We start from the raw sequence: 21,784 nt of genomic DNA, 5'->3' as shown, positions 1-21,784 counted from the left end.
AAGGGGCCACGGAGCACAATTCTGCCATCTGCCTGGGAGGCAGACCTGGGATACCCGGCCTATAGCAGCAATGACTGCCGTGCTGCGTGACTCCAGCATTTCTTCAAAACCCCAGCATTCCCTCGGACACCAGGCCCCGACACCTCTGGGTGGCCTCTGTTTCCCTTCTCCTGCCCACTGCTGCCAGAGCGCTGACCAGCAAGGCAGCGCCACCAGGTGAGAATGTCAACAACGGTCATGGGAGAGAGATCTGGTTAAAGCTGATTTATCCAACGTTTACCCCTGAGCCCTTGGAGGAGGTGGTCGGCTGTTCCTGCTGCCCCACTGTGTGCCATACACAGATGGGCTGAGGTCTCTGGAACATTTTCTTACACATGTATTCGTTCACATGTCTGTGGTTTCCTTAGCAATCTAATGACCGTAAACATGTCTGGGCCCTGATTGGTGTGGCTCCGTGGGTTGGGCATTGTCTCACAAAGCGAAAGGTCTCCGGTTCGATTCCCAGTCAGGGTACATGCCTAGGTTGAAGGTTCGGTCCCTGGTCAGGGCACAGACAAGAGGCAGCTGATAGATGCTTCTCTCTCACATCAGTGTTTCTTTCCCTCTCATTCTCCCTCTCTTCCCATCTCACTCCAAAAAAAAAGAAAAAGAAAAAAAATGTTTGTATCCTTTGTACCTGGTATAGCTCTTGGAACTAAGTAGAAACTCAACAAATATTTGTGGAATGAAAGCATTTATGAATGAAGGGACATGGTCCAGAAAAAAGTTGGATGTGGCAGCCTGGAAGGGTCTAGAACCTTTAAGTAGCTATACCAGTAGAGGGGCCTTTGGAAGCATGGCCGGCAGAAAGGTCTGTGAGGGAGAACAGGGTCCAGGCAAATGACAGGTGCCAGCCAGATAAACGACTGGCCCCATGAAAGCTCAGCAAAGAGCACAGGTGTCTCCAGAGCTCCCGGGCACCTGGGAGCAGGCCCTGGGCAGGGAGTCACGGAAGGGGCTGACTCTGGGGAGTCCTGGCACCAGGGAGCGGTGCCCTACCACCCCCAGCACCTGGCAGGTGCTTACTGGCCATTTTGAGTGAATCAATAGCCCCTGCCCTTCAGAGGTTTATACTCTGGTTGGGGAACAAGGCTATCACACGCACTCTGTGAAATCAAGAGCTGTTAAGAGGCAGTTTCTCATAGAACCAGCTCCCTGCATCCTTCGTTCTCTCCTGGCAGCCAAACCCGAAGCCTCCTATGAGGTTTTGTGACATCTACATGATTCTGAGGCAACTACGACTAATAACATAATTCTTAGCAGTCAACAGACTCTGAGAGCCTTCTACCTGCTTCATTTCATGTACCTCCTCATTAACACGGTCATTTTCTCTTCTTACAGTTTTTTAGTGTGCTAGTTACTAGCAATGGAAGCATGAAGCCCATTTTGCACAAATGCATAACTCTGGCTGCAGTTGCAAAAATATAAAAACTTTATTTCTAGGTGACTTTCCCTCTCAATCTTTTCAATGCTCTAATACACCAGCCCAAGGAGGCCCATACTTGGGAAACAGCTAAGTCGATGATAAACGTAAAAGCAGACATCATTCTGCAGAATTGAACTGCCCAGGCCAGAGGTGTTAACAAGCAAAGGAAACGAATCACGCACATTCTACATACTGAGCTCGAGAACAGGAATTCATGAAAGCCCTGTGACCCGCCCCCCCACCCCGATTTATTTTATTGTCTACAATTTGGTCCTAACAGATTCCTCCATGTGAACTAACACAGCAGCCCCTGGAGAAACACGGTCTTATGGGAAAGCAGTCTCCCCTTTCAAGGTCAATGACAGGAAAGGCCTTGCAGTGCTCACACTCATCCTGGCTGCAGGTCTCCTGCCCTAATCTTCTCTGTTCTGGGCTCTGCAGACTAAGTGAAAGGCCCAAAAGTCGTGTGACAGCCAGACACTGGAAGAGAAGGGGTGCATTCTAGAAGGAAGAGTGTAAGCATTAAGCTTTATTTAATGTCTTATTTAAGGAACAGCCAAAGAGGGGAAGGGAAACTTTTTGTATGCCCACCCATATATCTGCTTTTCGGTTTTATTTTGTTTTACCAATGTATTCAACTCCCTTAAAAAGAAGGAACCAAATAGTGAGGACTCCATTTGGCCAAATTCAAGAATAATCTTAGTAATCAGGCACACTTCAGGGAATGTGCCAGACCTAAAAATAAAACTGAAAGTGTTGTGTATGCTTTCACACCCACCAGACAAAAATTAGGGAAAAAATAGCGTGGCAAAGGATCTAAAGCAACTAGAGCTTTCCAATATTGCTTGGGGTTTGCATGATCACTTTGGGAAAGTGTCTTGGCCGCTACCCAAGCTGAGCCTGCATTTACCCCGTGACTAGCAAGCGCCTCTGAGATGTACACCCAGCAGGAACACATCACGAATTTACCGAAACACATGCAGTAGTAAGTCCACCGCAGCCTTCCTAGGAGCCACGAACTGAAAGCAGCACAAATGCCCAACAGAAGTCACACAGATAAATAAATGGTGGTATGTTCCTAATGGAACCCTACGCAGCAACAGCAACGAGTAAACTACAACCTCTCGTAACAACATGGCCGAACCCCATAAATGTAATGTTGAGTGAAAGAAGGCAGACGAAAGAGTGACGTGCGTTTCCATTTATAGAAAGCTCAGTCGAGAACCCACAAACCTAATGGACAGTGTTATGTGCCAGGCTGTGGCGCGATACATAGGAAAAGTCCTGGGCAGTGGAAAAAGGAAACTGAGACAAGAAAATTAGACAGGGCCCAACAGTTGTGACAACTTACAGCTCGTGAGTTGCAAGACCTTATCTTCCCCAACCAAGGGAAGATAAGTGGGTCTACTACCTCTCCTCCCCCTAACCAGAGAGTATGAATCTTAAATCACCCTGGTCTGGGAACTATCAAACAGAGGCCCAGTCAATGTCGTTTGTGCCAGCTAAACCCAAGGACAGATGAAGTCAGGGAACAAATAACAAAAATCCAACATGGGTCAGACAGACCCGAGATAAAAGTAAAATAGTATAGCAGAATGAGTAATAATCTCAAACTCCCTTAGTCAGCCATTTCGATGCATCAGCGCACCGGAAGTGTACCGGGAAAGCTGATGAATATTCTACTGGAACCCTCCCCTAAGATTCTCGCTCACGAAAACTAACAAAAAAACAAATCCCTCAGAACAAAGGCTACCAACACCTGTCCGCTCTAGAACGCACCCCTGCCCGTTCTCGGGCATGAACTTTGTATTTCCTCCTAAACTCTAAGGGTCCGGGGAGCAGCGGGCCGCAGCGGCGCGCCGGCCTCGCCCCTGACCCTGTGTCCAAGGCCTCCTTTTTCTCTGACTTCCCAGTGAGCTGAAAGCAACTCCGCCTTGGCTCACTCCTTTCCTAGAACGTCCCCAGGGAGGCAAAGCAGAGCACCATCTAGGCTCTCTCTTGCTGTTTCTTCTACCCCAAGTCCTTCTTTTAAACGTCTCTGCAGAATCAGCTGGACTCACGTTGCGAACTCTTTCCTACACAAAGTCAAGTACCCTTGCGCTGTAGGCGGACCCGAGGCAGACCCCCAAGGGCAGTGGTTTTCCTTGGGGCAGGGTGGGGGGAGGGGGGACTGGAAAGGGGCAAGAGGTGGGTTTCTGGGATGGTAACACACCTGCTTCTTAATCTGGGTACGCAAGGAAAAGCAATTCTCCTTGGGAAAAGTGATTGCGCTGGTCACCTGTGATTAGTGTTGTTTTCTGTAAGTACTTGTACTTCCATAGAAAGTTGACTGTAGAAAGAAGTTTGATGTGATGACGGCCTGCGTGTCCTCAGCTTTACTAGGCCGTTTTATGTAATTTCAGCCCAGGGTCGCTTATAATAATCATCTGAATCTTGACCTTCCCGTGCCCAACTGCTGGCTAGCAGGAAAGCTCTTATTTTGTGTGTTCATTTCTCCAACGACAGGGTCTGGCAGAAGTAACACCTGCTTGAGTGTGGTTGGTAGGGTGATGATATGGGTGAACTAATTCATAGTTTTAATTGGAATATTTCACCTAACATGTCACATGGTGCGCTTGAGTGTGGTGTTGTTATGTTAGAGAATTACATGCTATGGTTTTGTAAAAAAAGGGGGGCATTGTTTGTGCTGGGCCCTGCATTTCTGAGAATTTCCAGAAATATATAACTTTAGTGGAATCACTCGTGTTTGGTGGCTCTCTCCCTGAGATTTCCGGGAGTTGGACCACCACCTCATATATAATCGGAGGCCCTGCTGACCCTTTCCTCTGTCACCCACTGTCGCCTGGATCATCTGTGGGTCCTGATCTTGCCACCCTGACCTTCTCTGAACGCCCGGGTCTCTCCCAGTGCCCTGCGCCCCTTCTCCCTGGCAGCACCTCCACGTGTGCAGTTTTTAGGGGGACTTGCACAGCTGTGCTGCGTGAGCCCTTACCGATACCACTGTGGCATTTCTACCCCAGCCTTGCCCTCCCAGGGCCCACCGGTGCTCTGGGAATGGTGAGGGACTGTTTGAGGAAAGGGGGTAGGAATAACTGTTCTACATTTTTCCTGAAATAGCTGCTCCTTCTAACTCCAGATGCTACTGCTTAGTTGGCCTCACCCCAGACAGAGTCCCCTATTCCTGGTCATTTGGTCTCTAGGGGCCAGTTGAGAGTCCCTACGGTCCTGCCTCCCTCAGGGTTCTCCAGTTCACCAAACAGCCTGTGCGTTTCTGAACCCATTACAGACAAGGTTCAAGTTCTTTTCAACCAGCACTCTTTGATCAAGTCACCCCACTCTGCCCAGGGTTCTCCCACTTTCAGCACGGAGAGTCCCAGGTCCCCAAATCCTCCTCGGTCCTGGTCAAATGGGAGATGATCGGCCCCCAGCCCCCAGCCTGCCTGCTGAGCCCCAGTACAGCCCCTCTGACACAGCTGGACATCTGCTTCATTCCCTCCGAATCTTCCATGGTGGTTGGGAAGCTAACTGCCCAAAGCACACTCAGGACCTTTAGGGGAGAGCGTTGCTTATAAACATGCAAGCCTATTGTATTGGTAAGGCCTTGACAAGAAAATGGAGATTTAAAAAAATTTGATCCATAATCAGTTGACAAGTCTGACCTAAATATGGCAGGTCTGATTCTATCGGCCAAGCTGTGACTTGTCTAGCCAATTCTTGGTGAGCCTGGAGCTGGACAGTCTGCTAGGCTTCCACACCAGCTCATTTGCATAAAGGGGAGCCTCACAGGGGAGTGAGCTGGATGTCAGAATCATTCCAGATCAGCACCAAAAAGAGGTACATGAACATTGGCCACGTATAGTCGGAACATCCTGGCCATTCATCAGGAGAGACCTCGGGGCCAGGTGGAAGGCTCAATTCTTTAAAATGAGTGTCATCCAGGGAGAGAAAATTCTCATTCTAATGGCCTGTGGGAAGATGTAAACAGGAGGTTGAGTTGGCTAAGGTGTGCTCAATTGGAAGCCTCATTGCCATTAGACAAAGGTGGAGAATAGTAAAATACTCACTGGCCTATTGTTCTCAGATAACACTCTGTGAGCAGGGTTGATTTTAGGCTGAAGAACAACGTACTCTTCACCAAGAGCAACAAAAGAAACGAAAGAAAGAAAGAGCCCCCCTTGTCCCCTAATCATAAACTACTGCTGCCTTAAATGTTCGGTAAAGGAATACTTCTGTGCTGAAACTCGATTGTAGTGTAAGTCAAAGATAAACGATGATGGATAGAATTGAGAACATGTTTCCCGTGAGTGTTTCCTGAGAAAATGCCACTGTGGTCCAAAGGCCGTTCATAAAACCCTCCTGGGTAGGGAGTCAGTGGAAGCTGAAGGCGAGGACCGCCCCCCCCCCCCCCCCCACGCCGTCCGAGGAGCAGGCAGGGCTCTTTAGGGTCTGGGCTTCAGCTTCCTCCGCACCTGCCTGTTCCCTTCCATTACCTGTGTCCTGACGCAGTCTCGATTTTGCTCTTGTCTGCCTTGCGAATCCTGTTATTCAAACAGTTCAAAGAGGAACTGGATGTTCATTTATTGAGATTATTACTGCGTGGAAGGTGAGCTGGTTTCTCCTTCTTTGACATGGTCCTGTTCACTTCCCATCCTCACGTTTCTTGTTTGCTCTGGGTGACCACCCCAGGGCTCCAAGGGGGCTGTGTGTCCACTGTGCAACGCAGGCACTTGATCCTATAGTCAACTCAGTGAGCAACTAAGGAGATGACTTACAGGTGGGGGAGGGGGGGCGTGATGCACTACCGGCAAGTGAGCATCCTGTGACTCCCAACGCCGGATTTGGTAAAGAGCCGTTGGGTAGCTTGGCTCACCGACTGCAAAGACTGCTTTACCCAGAGCGTATCAAACTCAGTTACAGCTCGTTTGGCCCTGGCTGGGTAGCTTAGTTGCTTAGAACATCATCACGATGGCCCAAGGTTGTGGGTTTGATCCCCAGTCAGGGCACATACAAGAATCAACCAATGAATGCATCAGTAAGTAGAACAACAAATCAGTGTTTCTCTCTGATCAATTTAAAAAATCTCTTTTGCAACGGGAGAGGTTTCAGTGACACAGGCCGACGATTTCTTACTGTTGTTCAGTTTGTTATGGTGTTGGCAACAGGTGAAACTGTGGGGTGGGCGAAGTCTCCCACTATTGGTAAGCCTTCTCCACAGAGTCCTCACCACCCACACCTCTCCTGCTCACACTCTCTCTTTCTTACTCTCTCCGTTCAACCTTGACCCCATCCTTCAATGGGGATATATTGAGAACTTCTTTTTCAATATACTCAGAAGCAGTTATTCCACAACACACACAGCACAGCTGTTGATCAAATGAGGTCACGTGTGAGGGGGCTAGTGAGGAGCACACTGCTTACAAGAAACATTCATCTTGGTGAATCCTAGTTACGGTAATGAGAGAGGAATTCAACCGAGTTCTGTACGTCTCCATTAGGAGGCGCCCTTTCGTTCTAAATTCCCAATGCAGTGCCATTCCAGATTCAGCAGGTGGCACTCCAGGGCTTTTTTTCCTTTGCTTTAAGTGGCAAGGAAAGGGAGGACTTTCTTTCCAAAGCCTTTGCCCAGTTAGCCTAGAAATCAGGAGCAGTCTCCTTTGTTTACGCCCTTAGCAAATGATACATTAAGAAATCTATAGTTTTGAAGCCTATTCTTACGGGACAATAGTATGGTCAGCACGGCAGGAAAAAAAGTAGTAAGTATACACGGATATGCATCACGTATATCAGCGTGTGGTGACGGGAGTACAAGCCACTTGAGGGGCAAAAGGAATCAGTAGAAGTGGAATGATTATTTCAGAAGTCCAGCCTTTTGGCGTCTCTGGGCCACACTGGAAGAAGAAGAGTTGTCTGGGGTCACACGTTAAATATGTTGCAACAGGTGATCACAAAAAATCTCATCATGTTTTAAGTAAATTTATGACTTTGTGTTGGGCTGCCTTCACAGCCTTGCTGGGCTGCTTGCAGCCCACGGGCCACAGGTTGGACACCCCCGATTAATGTCTATTTTTAGTGCTCAGGTGTTTTAAAATATGACTTCTGTCTACAACCAGGGTTAACCAACTGTGGCCCAAAGGTCGGATTCAGTGGACTGTTTTCATTCTGAAGTATTTATAATCTGGCTCACAATAGGAAAGGTTTGCTGGTCTTGACCTATAACCACATGAGATGAGAATTATTCCCACTCTACTGATGAAGAAACCCAAACTCAGAGAAATGAAGTAACTAGTCAAAGTCGCAGTCCTAGTGAGTTACAGAACTAGCCTTCGATTCCAAGTCCGCCTCCTTTCCAAAGCCCCTGCCCTGTCTGCCATTCCTGCCGAACAGCCTCCCCAGCTTGCCCAGTGCCTACACAGACCTGGTGCTTCACAGCGTGGATCTCATTTATTACAGTGAGTCCAGCTACTTTGCATTGTTTTCCAGGACCTGCCCAATCCCATCTCAGCTCACCTTTCGGCCTTGCTCCTCCTCATCCTCCACAGAGCCCAGCTAGCGTCAAGCTGGTGCCTTCACTGTTCCCAAGCACACCCTTCTCCCCCTTGCTCCGGGCCTCCATTCCAGGACTTCCAAATAAATAACCTCCCTCACTCTTCATGCAGATCCTGCCTCCTCCTCCAGGACTCCTGTTTGACCCACCCCCAGAAGTGGTCTCTCCCTCCTCCAGCCCTTGGAGTGGCTGTTCCTGTTCAGTTAGCACTTACCTATGCTGCCTTGGATTACCTTTTGGATATCCACGTTTTATCTTCCAAAGGAGAATGAACATTTCCTGAAAGTGAGGGCTGCGTGCACTCCTCTGTCCACACCCCGGCAGACTGGGTCATTCCCGGGGGTCTGTGTAAGGGCAGGTGGGTTTTGTGGTTGAGCATTCTTCCATAGAAACACCCCCCCTTCACCCTTCCACACAGCTCAGCAGGTAACTGATAGCCCCGCACTCTCACCTGGATACAGGATGCAAGACGTGATCAAATGAAGAAAACGGAGACACCTTTATTTTTTAAATCTACGACTACAATATTAATTTCCCTTTGGGGGCCTCTCCTAAGACAGCACAGTGATTAGCTCCATGAGACATGGAGTCAGACCCTGGTTGGAAAGCTGACTGTTACCTACTAGTTGTGTGGCCTGAGGAAAGTTCCCGAGCGACTCTGAGCCTCAGTGCCTCCCGTTCACCAGAGAAAGGAGGAAGCCTAGTTGGGTCGTTCGGAGGGGTCCCTGAGGAGATATGCCGAGTGCTCTTATCCCAGTCTCTGGCACATAGGAAGTGCAGAATAATGACCAGCCGTTATTATTCCAAAACCTTGTCCCTCAGTGGGCACCAAATCTGAACATTTTATCCCTGGCTTCTGGTTAAAACTGCATTCTTCGTCGCCGTCTGAATTCTTAAAATAGTTACTGTCCTGGATCCTGTGCCTTCAGAACCCTTCACGTAATCTTCATGTCCAGAGATCCCGGGCGGGGACAAATCCTAGTTCTGATTTCCCAGCATCTTTACAAGCAATCAACCCAAGTATCACAGCAGGGTACCACGGGCGTAATCCCAACTAGCCTCCACCTGCCACCTGGCCCTGCCCTCTCCCCTCCCAAGAAAAGTATTGACATAACTTTTCCATTTATTTTTAATGAATACACAGGTTGACTAGTTCCTTTTTCAGTTGACCTTTTGAAGCTGTTCAACTGGTTTCTTTATATCAACAGCCAAAGCAAATGACCCTGAATAAAATGTCACAGGAAAAAAAAATGTGTACTCTTTTCTCTGCAGGGTTACAAACAGACCATGTTTTAGGCAGGAGAACACACTGGTACAATCTAAGCACCTAAGACATAGCCATACCGTGGGACTGAATGGCCCTTTGCATGAGCCTGGATGGAGGTGCACATGTCATGTGCTGGTGAGGGCAGTTTCTGTGAATAAGTGTTCATGAATCCGGTAACTACTGAAGGGTCCATTAGTGGTGGATGAAGTGCCTCTGGAAGCAGCCAGAAGAAACAGAAGCTCATGCCATGCATCCTGGAATAGGGGGCGGAAACTAAGTTAGTGACATAAGAGAGTTAATGTCATTGAAGCCAAAAACTAAGTGCACCTGGAGTGTTAGAGGACCAAGGGAAGTCCACTTCGGGGAGCAGGGCCAGGAAGAGGCTTCGACAGTTGATGGAGGAAGAGAGCCTGCAGGGCCCAGACACGAAGGGCCAGCCAAGACTTGCTCTCTGTGTTGGGAAAACATGGATTCTAGATCTGCTCTGAATCCTGTGTGCATGGGCTGCTGTGTGGTTCCTGCGAGTTCCCGAGAAGAGAAAGGGGAAGGTGACCGTTTTCCAGGGGGTTGCGAGCCTCCCCTGTGCGCAGAAAAACGAGGACACTCGTTGCGGGGCCGGGGAGGATGCACGCAACAACCGGAGATTCCTGCCCCAAGATGCTCCAAGTCAGTTGGGGAGACAGGACCAACCATCTGCACCAGACGCCCATGCACCAATGAAAAAGAGTATAAAATAAAACGTGACTGTTTCGTGGCGCAGTCTACCAGCATGCTAGGCATTCACAAGGGCGGGAAATGTGATCGTGAAAGAAGCAAAGAATTTAGAGTTAAATGAAAAACAACGGTAGAGTGAAAAACTGAGCCTTGGCCAGTGAATCGGGGTCTCGTGGAGCAGAACCCAGCCTCCAGCTAATTTGCTGTCGCTTTAAATTAATATTCTCTACCATGGAGTGGTAGGAAGAATCGATAGTTATTTCCATTAATAAAAATAAAGTCTCTATGCTCAAATAAAATATTTATTATATGCATAAATTATGTCAGAGTGTTTTATTTACTTATTTGGAATTGTCTTTTGTTTTGCGGCCTTCCCAGAACTCACAACTGGAAAGCATTAGTCACTTACACTCACCAAGGACAGAGATAACTTCCTTGGATGTTGTGACACAGCCTTATCCCAAAAACATTTCCTAGAAAAAAAAATTTTTTTCTGAAAGGGTAGTAAGACCACCAGTGCTATGCAAAGACTGACTTTTACTTTTTATCTAAATACTTTATTGATAAATTTCTTTTTTTAATCTTTTAAAATTTCTTTATTTAATTGTTGTTCAAGTACAGTTATCTGTCTTTTATTCCTAGCCCAGTGCACCCCCCCAGTATTGATAAATTTCTTAAGAGCAAGAAATATAATCTATAATAAGAATTTATTTTCAGCTTTACTTTTTATTATTTATTTATTGGCTCTCATATCAATAAAACATATACTCCATTTCTAATTTTTGTTCTTCCTTTAGTTTTTATTTCCAAGCTGATTTCTTCATGGGGGGATATTAAAGGGATCAAAAGTGATATTTAAAAAAATCTCTTATTCCCTGTGCTGCGTCACACACTGTTTGGTCTCAGAATTCAGCCTCCAGCTTCAGCGTTTCTTGGGATTGAGACAGGACTCCGTTACACCAAGCAACGTGCATCTGGGTGGATATCACAGAAAATCCCAGCCCTAGGCGTGTTTTATGTTTCTATCCAAGCACACTTCCTTCTCGAATGGGGACAGAACCCACACGCGTCCATCACTTGTGTCCGCCAGCGTTGGCAGCGACCTGAGTTCAATGGTGTGGAATCTCTGATGAATTCCTGGGATGTTTTAGGCCTCGCTGGGCTGAAGCCTGGGGCAGCTGTCCCTGCCCTTCTGACGGGGACTTTGTAACCCAGCTCAGGTCACTGAGACTCCCACACTCAGCTTCCCCCTCTGCACGGGGGTGGGTATCATTACCCACAGAGTCAATGCCACAGGGCAGGGGTGCCACACTCACTTTCACGTGGGGCCACATCAGCCTCATTCAAAGGGCCGAATGTAATTTTAGGACTGTATAAATGTAACTACTCCTTAACAGTTAAGTGAGAGCTCGGTGCTGCCTCTGGGTAGATACAAGGTGCTGGGATAAAACAAGGTGGAGGGCCGGATTTAGCCCGAGGGCCTTGTGTTTGCCACCTGTGCCCTAGGGCCGCCTGAAGCTCAAGTGAGATAATGAATGTAAAGATGTTTTTGTAAATTGGACAAAGTAGGCTGGAGAGGGGGAGAATGTTAAATCAGTAAAGGAGTTCCCAGGGAAAACCCCGACTTACAGCTTAACTGCTTGCGAGACTCTTCTTTGCACCCACAGTTCAGAATCTATAAGGGAGCAGGGTGTTTACGGGACAGAGCGATGGCCTGGTTGTGTGTGACCTGAGGTCCAGTTTCCAACACCATGCTGCATCGAGATGTGTGAATTTGGGTAAATCACTTGACTCCTCCAGTTTCTTCATCTGTCAGATGGGGTGAATACTTGTATATTCTGCAAGTATTACAAAAACTAACGAAGGGAAACCTTACTAAAGTGGATCTGGGAGGACATAAAGGGGGGGTTCTTGTACGGTACCCCTGCGTGTCAGCGACAGGAAGAATCGTCAGTGACAGACAAAAGGTCAACCGGGAAGAATCATCAGTCACAGTCCTCAACGGAGAGAGATGACCATTCTGCCTCTGACAAGGAATCGACCACCCAGCAGCTCAGCCAATGAGAAACTGCCACCTGCTCGACCTCCCACTCCTCTCCAGTGGACTTCCAAAACAACCCCTTCCAACTTCCTCCTTCCCTCCATAAACCAACGTCCCTCCCTTCAAAGGACTTGCCTACGGCTTTTGCTGTAGCTGTTGTCCCAAATTAGAAGGCTTTGCTGCTCCTTAATAAGCCTATTTTGCTAATAAAATAACTGCCATTTATTTTGCAGGCCCAGAGTATGAAAACCATGCTTTTAGACTTTCTAAGATATTTAGGATTTACTGAAATATGCATAGTACAAACATATTTGTCCTCTGGTGTCATATGAGGCCTGACATTTATAGTAGGTTCTCGATGAACACATGTTGAGTAAAAGCAAGGCACTTCAATCAGTAGTAACTGATTTATGGGGTAGTTTTACATTGGAATGCAAATGTATTTCTTTTGACAAAGACGGTGAAGTATATAACTCCATGCAGTTAATAAAAAATACTTTTCGAAGACTTACCTAAATGAGTCCATGAATCCAAAAACATTCTGATGTTGGTTTGAAGGGGAAAGGTCATCGTGCCTCGAAAGGCTGTGATATTTACCCTCAGGATTCTCTGGAATTTAGTCCCACCGCCTTGTCTGTGTGATTTCTTCTAGCACTGAAACATTAAGATCTAAGAGAGCCAACTTCTGCTCCTCCCCACCCTCCCCCCACGCCCTCGCCCTGGCCTCAAGTTGGCTTCTCAGCCCACCGTGGGCAATGAGCACCCAGGTCGTTTCCAGGTTCGGGGCTTCCTTGGGACATAAGATTCCTTCAACCCCAAATCACCTCTTTCCCCTCCTCCGCCACCGGGTAGCTCCTCCTCCTCCTTCCAGGCTCCGCTTGAACAGGTGTCTGAGGAAATGTTTTCTGAGACTGAGTTAGGGGCCAGGAACACCCTGAATATTTTTCCAGTGCGACATGTCTGCACTGTGTCACTTATCACACCAGGCTGTCATTGTCACTGCTAAGGTGAGGGGGCAAGGGCCCGGACCCTGCGGCTGTACCTACCGCTGGGGCTCCAACGCCACTAGCAGGGCTGCCACCTGCAACTCGCCTCGCAGGGGTGTGGAGTGTCCGATGATGAAGGGCCCATGCACAGAAGCACAGGCCTTCAGCCTAGGCACGTAGTACCATGTCTGTTGGTTCCGATGGTACTGAGTATGATCCAGGGCCGACTGGCGCCCATCAGCTCCTTGACAGTAGGAACCACATTTAACTCACCACTCTATCCTCGCACTGAACGTGTTCTGTGAATATGGATTGAATACGCGGATTTATCTTTTCTGCTTCGTTGAAACCGTAGTAGGGAACCCTCCCGTTTGACTGGCAGGATAAACCTAGTGATGAAGCCACAATGTGAATAGGTGGGGGTATGAGTCACCTCTGCCTGATGCTAACGCAATCTGATTCAGAATAGGGTTACATTTTGGTAACACCACAGAACAGCTGTGATGTGGTAAATTACAGGGCAACCAGCATGCCGATGGGAATGGTAATTGATGCTGCTGAATGTATGCACAGTAAAAAAAAAGGGGGGGTTTAGCTCCCTTCCCTCATCCAACGAGTAAGGACTGAGTCATTTTCTTTTCAGCCTGTCTGCCAGTATAGAGCCTTCCTTTTCCAGTTTGTGGCTCACTACCCAGCACTCCTTTGTGAGCAGGGCTCACAATGCCATTCAGGACCTTGGCCTGCGCCTACTCCTCTCTCCTCAGTCACTGTCATTGGGAGCAAGCACCCCACCTCACCCCCACCCCTACAGCATCTGGGGGCTTTGCTCTCACCTGACGCGCTCAGTTCCAATTCTTCAAGACTCAGCTCTGGCGCTGCCACTGGGAAAGCACTCTCTGACAATCCCAGTTTCTTCTGTGCCCTGACTGCTTGCTGTGCAAACTCAGTCACGATGTTACCTCTGCACATGGTTGTCATTCTTCTGCTGGACTGGGATCAGGATCTGCGTCTCCCATTTAGGTGTCCCTAGCACCAAGCGCCGTGCAGAGTAGAGAGCAGGCACTAACAGCACAAGTGTCCAACGATGAATGAATGATGGATAGAGGAAGGGAAGGATGGAGGAAGGGATGGATGGAGGAAAGGATGGATAGATGGAGGAATGGATGGATGGCACTTCCTGGTTCTCCCCTTCACACTCTCACTCTGAATGTTCTTTTTCTTCCTGCTGGCCTCCTGGATTTATATTCAGCCTCTGAGGGCTACTTTCGAACAAGCTGGGGTAAATGTAGCTTTTCAGAGGCTTATTTTATTTGTGAACTAAAGACTATTTGTGAATGTAAACAATAATATTAAATAGATGGTTCCTGGTTTATCCTAAGTTTCACGTAGCTGATCATCTATCTGCAAATAACAGCTTTGTGTTGTCATTTTAAATGTTTATACCTTTGATGTCTTCCCTTCCTGGGATGGCACAGGAGGAGCAGTGGGCATCCTTACCTGCTTCTAATCTTAGAGAGAGGACATCTGAAGTTTCTGCCTTAGTCAGATACCGATTTATTCAAAAGTTTGTGTGTTACCTCTTGTTGGCTCCAACTCCTGGCAACCCTACAAATGAGTGATGTCTGCGATGTCCTGTAGACGCATGCCTACAGCTTCCTTTGAGAAGTCGATCCACCTCATATTTGGTTTCCCCTTTGAGGAAACGAAATATTTTTCTAGGCTTTGGAGTACAGAGTTGAGTGAAATGTATACCTTGGCTTATATTACGTAGTTTTCCCTATGATTCATAAATTATTTCCCCTTCCCCTCATCCTTACGGGAAAAGAAGTTCCAGGCTCTACAACACCCAGCAAGGACACAAAGTCTTGTGCTAGGCTAGGGGCACCGTTTGCAGGAGGCAGACGGTTTCAGAGCTGACCCCCAGCTAATCCCAGAGAAAACTCTCCTTCGCGCCCCTGGGCTGCCTTTGAGCAGATGGGAAATAGTCTCACTCCCCCTTCCCCAACTCTGCTCTAGGGATTATGACATTCAATATCCGAATACACTATACTTGAGTGAAATAGTTATTTTTACATTGCTAATAGAAAAAAGAGAAAATGGAGTAAGCGGTGCTAAGAGAGCCACGTAACGCAAAGCGGGGAGGCTGTCACGGAAGGTGCCTCCGCCCATCTGTGTCTCAGTTCTCAGAACTGCTGTTAAATTGCCGACCTGTCGCCCGGCTCAGGAGGCTGAGCCATAGTGTTCCCGGGGCAGCTGCCATGTGGACACATATGGACTTCCCTTGTGGTTCTCATTTCCCTTGTTTGCATATTGGAACTAACCAACGCCTGTTAACCTGGCCAGCAGCCTTGTTTGCACGAAAGTATTATACCCTTGTGCGTGTGTATGGGGGGGGGGGGTTGCCTTTATGAACTCTGTCTTTCTTTGTTCTTTCCCAGACCAGAGTTTGGGTTGCTGCTACCCGAATCTGTGTCTCTCGGATTGCAATCCTTTGCTCAAAGAAATGCTTCTTCTTGTTTATCACAGCCTGAACCCTTTCTCTGGTTAACAGGACACTATAATAAAAAGTTTACTTTTTAAAAAGTGTATCCAAGGGAAGTTGCCCACAAGTTAGCATGATGCTCCTCTCTTAAAAGGTTTCCTTTATTAAATGTATCCAACAACCATCTTTTGAATGCCCACTATAAAAGCCGAGTACTGTGCTAGACTCTTGGGACAAAACTATGAATAAAACAGACACAGACCCCACTCTGGGGAAGTTCCACCCTAGTTGCCTCAAAGGAACAAAACACAGGAAAACAAAGGGTAAAATGTTTCCAATGTGAAGAAAACAAAGAGGAGCAGAGGGGTGGGGCTACTTGAGAGCAAGCAGCCTGCTCGGAGGAAGTGGCCAAGGAGCTTCCAAGAGGATGGGACTGGACTTAGATTTTCTTTTCCTCTGGGCGGTGGAGGAGGGACGTCTCTGATGTGGGAATACACGCTCTGAGACTTCAAGCACGAAGCCAAATGCCACCAGAAAACAAAGCAAAACACTGAGAAAACTAAGCTTGACCTTACCTCAGCGATTTTCAACCTTTTTTATCTCGTGGCACACATAAGCTAATTGCTAAAATTCTACCACACACCAAAGAACACGTTACATTTTTTGCTTATCTCACAAAAAATAGATATAGTTTTGATTCACTTGTACCCGATGGCTATTGTTGTGCGGTGTATTGTTATTATTTTATCTAACAATCTAAGGGAAAGGAGGTCAGTGCCCCTGACTACATAGTCAGTTGTTGCATGTTTTACAAGTTCTTGTGGCACACCGGGTGAAAATCGCTGCCTTATTTACTAATAAATGAAACAAGCTACCCAGTACGTTTAAGGGTTGAAAAGCTTTTAAAGCAAAAGAGCCAATACAAGGGTAAAAGTCATGGCCGAGTTCTCCCAAAGGTTGGGCACGCGCCGATGGAGGTGTTCAGTGTCATCTCCATCCCGGAGGGTGCAGTTTGTCACACACAATCATAACCAGCCAGAATCAGAGCGTTGGCACCGGAAACAGTTGGAGTCCATGCAGAAAAGGGGCTCTTCCCTGACAGGGTTGTCCAGGTGGGTCTCTGTCTTGTCCTCCTCGCCATCTGTCTCGAGTGTCTTCACCAGGAGAAACACTGCAAAACATACCAAATCTCTCAGCTTTGCTGGAACTACTTGTGTTGAAATAGGCAGAAATCCCAGTCAAGCACACACATCGAGAAACAGAACTGTGGTGGTGGGAGATTTAATTATTCACATAACTGAAAAGCACAGGGGTGGATCAGACACAGCTGAAGTGAACACCTCGAATAACCCTCTCTGTTTCTCGCCTCCTCCCCCTGCTCCTCTTTTCTGTTCCAACTCCACATTTAGCCTGCACCACCGCATCCTCAGATGTACGTCGTCTTTCCAAAGAACAAGTGCGACCAAGAAAGCGAGCTTCTCTGGCCTCAGCTTCTGTGTAGTGCGCCCACCGCGGAACAGACCCCAGGTCCGGGCATCCTCGTGGCAGCGCTGACTCGGGGAGGCCGGGGTTGCAGACCTCGTCCTGGAGCTGGAGGGGGAAGGGTGGCAGCCTCTTACAGACGAGACCCAGGTTGGCGGGGAGGGTTCCTCAGAAGCTGAGTTAGGTGTTGTTCCAAGAAGGGGGAGTCCATGCTGAGCCCTTACATAAAGAACAGCTTTGAACTGCAGTCTGCCCACTTCCATACGTCATTCTAAAAATGTCCCCACTTAAAGGCATGCAATTATTCTACACACAGGTGACAATGCACTCACCCAAACTCCGAAGAGAAGGAGCCGTACTTTGTGTCTAGCTCCTGGGCCAGGATGTGAAATGATGTTCCCTCCCCCTTTCTGACAGCGAGAACTAAACTACAATGGGACCGCTCCCCACAGAGGCGGTGTGAAGACTGCGGAGGGAAACTAGGAAAGGGTGGGTGATAAGCAGGGAGACTGTCCCATGGGATGTGTTCAATTCTGCTGATCAGAAATAACCAGAATTACCTGCTCTTTGGGGAATTGAGTTCTTCGGCCAGTCTAGCTATTTCCACTTTAACTCACATGACGATTCTTACTGACTATTTTCCAGCATGACCACAACTGCACTGGGAATGGGGAAGGGTTGCCCTCTGGGGACTGACCTTCTGTGCTCATCCACCTGCTAGTGCAGTTCAAATGTGTGAAGTTCATTTACGCTCTAGAAGCCTGGCAGCCTGGCCAGGGGCTTTCTGCCTTGGAGGGCGGCCGTCTGGACCTCTGCCTGGGACCTGAGAAACAATTACCTGGGGGTGAGGAGGACTAATGGACTGGCCTCTCGAGGGAAAGCTGTATCCTGGGGAATAGCTCTTTCAATTAGGGTGACCGGTTTTAGAGCCATCCATCCGGTGTAATTATTAATAACGCCCCCAGCCCCTCAAAACTGTCCCATGTTGGATGATAAATTATGTGGCCACTCTACTTAAAACGGGGTTAATTCTTCCCTCCCTCCGGCAGGGAAGGCGCAGCAGGAGAAGTTCGATGCGACCCTGGTCTTTCCAGTATCCGTTTTCCACCCATGAGCCTTTGCTGTCACTCTGCAGAGGGCAGAGAATTTTTCCAACCTGGCATGGCCCAGTATACCTGACTCGACCATCTGAATTCAGAAGGAATACCTCAGGGCAGGGCAGTCATTTCTTCCCCCTCTCTCCTACATAGGCTTGTTTCAACATCCGCAGGTCTCTTTCCTGAGAACATTTATGGAAACTACAAGTAGCCCAAACCTTCTGAAATCCTGACATTCACCAATCAAGATTTCTAAAACGCCACTCTGGAAATGCTGGGGTCTGAGACCCCTCTCCTTCTCACCCTCCCTTACCTTAGGAACTGCGCAGTTAGGGAGCTGCACGGCAACACCCTGTGCCAGCTGCACGGAACGCTTTGGGAAGCAAGAGATAGAATTCAAAACAGCTTCAGCCCAGAGGGAATGTTTATGGCTCAAGCAACTAAAAGTCTGGTGGTGTTGGGCTTCAGGCATGATCAAACAGTATCATACGCCTTTGCTTGTGCATACATTCTCTCTCTCTCTCACACACACATACACACACACTTTTTCTCATCTCTGCTTCTTCTAGTAGCTTATCCTTTGTATAGCAATGGAATAGTTTCATTGACAGGTGTTGATTCCGTGCCCACCACTGAAATGGAGATAGAGACAGGCTCTGCTCCTCCCTAAGTCACAAAGACACTGTGATGGGAAGACACTGTGGTGCGAAGGAGGTTGTTTCCCCAGAGACATTGTTACCAAAAATGGGATAGGGATGCTTGCTAAGGTAAGAAAAACAACAGATGTCCCACTTGTACTTGCAAGCTTAAACAATGTAGGCAAATCTGCCCGAGTCAGTTCTCCTTCTGTTTTCCTTTGTCCCTCAAAGTATTTTGTTTGTAGTTTCATATATTCATCTTTAGTAAAACAAATTTTACATTAGAATAGTTTTTGAATGCAAATGTGAGGAAGTAGATGAGAAAAAGGAAATAAGAGCTTAGTTACAGGAGATTATTCTTCCAAACATTAAAAGTATAATACTATAATCATTAAAGCAATACTCCATGACATATAGCAATATTAATAAAACATATTTTTTAAATCCTGGAATATATCTAAGTATATAAAATTGACTTTATTGTTATTATTTTTTCAACTATCAATGACCCTTTGAAAAGGTGAGGATGAGAATTGTTATCTGTTTTACCTTGAAATGAAGAAAAGGGTAAAATGTTTGCGTGATTTGAAAATAAAATACAACCCAAACCCAGAGGGTCCCAACTTCAGACTTCACTGAGGTTGCCGTGTGCCTTCGGAACCTGTTGGAAAAGGCTCCATCCTCCCACCTCGGGGGAGGCATTCCTGCTTCCTCTTGAATGTTTTTCCATTACCTTCCCCGAGGACATGAAGGGCGGGAGGGTGCATGAGGAGGAAGAAAGGAATTCATTTCTGTCTGGTCTCAGCTGGGAATGTGCAGCTTGTTAACTCCAATCTCAACATCTTCGACTCTGATGTGTAGCAGGAATTAGTTAGTTCAGCAAGTATTTGTTGAATGCCTGCTCTCTTATCCTTTCTTTCTCTTCTGTCTTCACCCTCTGCTGCTCTCCCAGACCTTTCCCACAGGCTTTTAAACACCCCCAAGGAGCTCTCATCGCAGAAACCAAGCAAATAAGAACCACACGGAACACCCACCCTCAGAGCCACCTTCCTTCCTTCCCAGATACCACCCCTTCACAACCAAAAGTTACACTAAGTCCCCTGTGTAAGATGTGCATTTGCTCACCCCTGGGCCCCTGCTCTGGCCACTCCTGTGCCCCTCCTGCTGTCATTGGGACGAGAGAATTAATGGACAGAGCATCACTTTCTGGGAGCACAAGCCTCTGCGTGTGCCTTTGTCACAGCGCTTAAAACACTACGTAGTGATTGTGTGATGCCAAGTGGAATGTCAGCTTCCAGAGGGCAATGCATGGCTCATAGCTCCTCCACGAAATCTTACCGTCCAGTGTTATCATGCATCTACCCCAGGCACGACTAGCATGGAGTAAGGGGGAAATATATCGTTGTTGACGCAACTAATTGTCCCAGATTGGAGACAACAGGGAAGGGACAGGTTTGGTATCTTCAGATGAAGCTGGAAATGGACAGGGGACTGTGCTGGAAGCAAGACAAACAGTCCCTATCTCGAGTGCACATGGACAGTGGGAAACGCCACCGGCTAGTGTATCAGCTTTTCAAGTTGAACACTAGAGGAGGTTGCTGGGTTTGCCAAGGATGTCCAATTCTTTTTTAGTTTTAGTTTTATTTTAAGGGGGGGGGGAGGGCAGTTTCTCTAGAATGCTGCCAGGCTGCAAACCTTCAAGGAGCGGCAGTTAGGAGGGAAAACGCAGGGATCACAGCATAATGAACCCAGGTAAGCAGTCAACGGTGACAGGAACTTCGGGGAGGTAGGTGCTCACGTCTAAGATATGCTTCTCATCAGTTCCGCGCCCTAAATGAACCCACCCCATCTTCTCCCTGTGGTTAATTAAGGATCTCCGGGGAACGGGAACTACGGCAGAAAAGTGGATACACTTTGTTAAATGTAAACTAAATCCCTCACTCCAATGTTCTAACTCGTGTGCACTTGAAACGGGAGAGGCCAAGTGGGTGTGGCGAGTAAGTTCGACCTCCTAGCTCTACAGATGCGTTTTAGAGGATTCTAGAACTTCATTTGCCAGCTCCGTGCGACAGAGCACAGCTTCCGGGCATTTAGTCTCCATGTGGTCCTCCCTTGATTTTCCCACGAGGGGCCTGGGTATGTAGTTCCATAATTAGACAGGAATGTGTGGAGGACGTTATAGACTCTTGATAGGCTGGAGGTGGAGCTCCTCTCTTGCAGCCAATGTCTTCCTTCCCTAACCGCCCCCCCCCGCCCCGCCCCCGGCCGAGCGCACCGCTGCGCCCACGGCAGTCGCGCTTACAGTGGCCACCGCGTCTGTGTGGTAGGATCCAGGGAACCGAATCCTGAAGGTAAGGGAGAGAGAAGCAGAAAGTCCAGCACGTTCCCAATTCAGCAGCACAGGGGTTTGTTTCTCTGTGTGTGTTTTTAAAACGTGTCTTATTGTTAATTCATGCGATTTGTTTTCGATCTCTTAACTTCATTACTTTTCTTGAAAAGATGCCTGGGACAGGGCCAACATCGGAGGGAGGAATGTCACCAGGTCAGGATCTGGAAACAATCAGCCCTTATGGTCTTAAGGATAAAATGCCAAGATCTTAAGGAACCTGAATTCCTCGTGAGCGGTCAAGTTCTTTAATCCGCCCCCGGCAGGATTCCGGCAGTTTAAAAAAAAAAAGGAACAAGAAAAAGAAAATCTATTTTAAAAACAAGTCAACCCAAAGTGAACCCACCCCAAACTTCTCCTTTCTAAACAAAAAACAAAAAAAACAAAAGGCCTTTCCACCGCAGTGTCTTCCCGCACCAAGAGACAGCTCTGCGGCAGGCCCCCAATGCGGAGACCGCCGCCAGTGCGCAGAGCACCGACCGCATTCCCCTCCGCCCCCCGCCCCCCGCCCCCCCCTCGGCCAGCAGCACTGCAGGGCCCAGGGTGCCACTCCCCTGCTGTTCACTTCCCTGGAGCGCTTAGGGACGCGGGGAACCCCCTCACCCCCTGTCCCGGTGTCCCTTTCTGGTACCAGTTGTGGTGGTGGCAGGAAGTCCCCGGGAACTACAAATCGAGGCATGCT

General features: G+C 47.9%; 1 long non-coding RNA gene across 1 annotated transcript; it reads right to left on the bottom strand.

The window, feature by feature from the left end:
• Nucleotides 1-16,250: 16,250 nt before the first annotated feature.
• LOC118981964 (uncharacterized) lies at nucleotides 16,251-21,570 on the bottom strand. Its single transcript, XR_005065444.1, has 2 exons — nucleotides 21,028-21,570; nucleotides 16,251-16,670 (listed from the first exon to the last, which is right to left on the bottom strand). It is a non-coding gene; the product is annotated as an uncharacterized LOC118981964 (long non-coding RNA).
• Nucleotides 21,571-21,784: the final 214 nt, after the last annotated feature.

This window comes from Sturnira hondurensis, unplaced genomic scaffold (genome assembly GCF_014824575.4).
Source record: "Sturnira hondurensis isolate 20B ecotype Veracruz unplaced genomic scaffold, ASM1482457v3 Scaffold0024822, whole genome shotgun sequence".
Classification (NCBI taxonomy): domain Eukaryota; kingdom Metazoa; phylum Chordata; class Mammalia; order Chiroptera; family Phyllostomidae; genus Sturnira; species Sturnira hondurensis.
Note: the sequence above shows the minus strand (reverse complement) of the source record. Positions and strands in the feature narration are given on the sequence as shown.